General features: G+C 34.0%; 1 pseudogene; it reads right to left on the minus strand.

Moving 5' to 3' along the window:
• Positions 1-235: 235 nt before the first annotated feature.
• Positions 236-341, minus strand: LOC137838936 (small nucleolar RNA R71; annotated as a pseudogene).

Genomic DNA, 341 nt, shown 5'->3' on the forward strand with positions numbered 1-341 from the left:
CACAAGAATAGATAATAAGGACCCTTACACTCATTTATCCACTTTCTATGAATTGGTAGGAACCATGGGATTTGAAGAAGGTGACATAGAAGCAGTATATTTATGTTTATTACTTTTTTCACTTGTTGGAAAAGCAAAAGAGTAGTTGAAGTCACATCCAAATTGGAGCTTGAGTAGTTGGAGTGATGTGGAAGAGAAATTTCTGAACAGGTTTTTTTGCTCCCTCGCTTTATTAAATCTAAATTTGATATTTCCATATTCAGGAAAAGACCAAATGAACCTTTCTATGAAGCATAGGAGCAATTCAAAATGATGCTAAAAGAATGCCCAAATCATGGATT

This window comes from Phaseolus vulgaris, chromosome 4 (assembly GCF_000499845.2).
Source record: "Phaseolus vulgaris cultivar G19833 chromosome 4, P. vulgaris v2.0, whole genome shotgun sequence".
Classification (NCBI taxonomy): domain Eukaryota; kingdom Viridiplantae; phylum Streptophyta; class Magnoliopsida; order Fabales; family Fabaceae; genus Phaseolus; species Phaseolus vulgaris.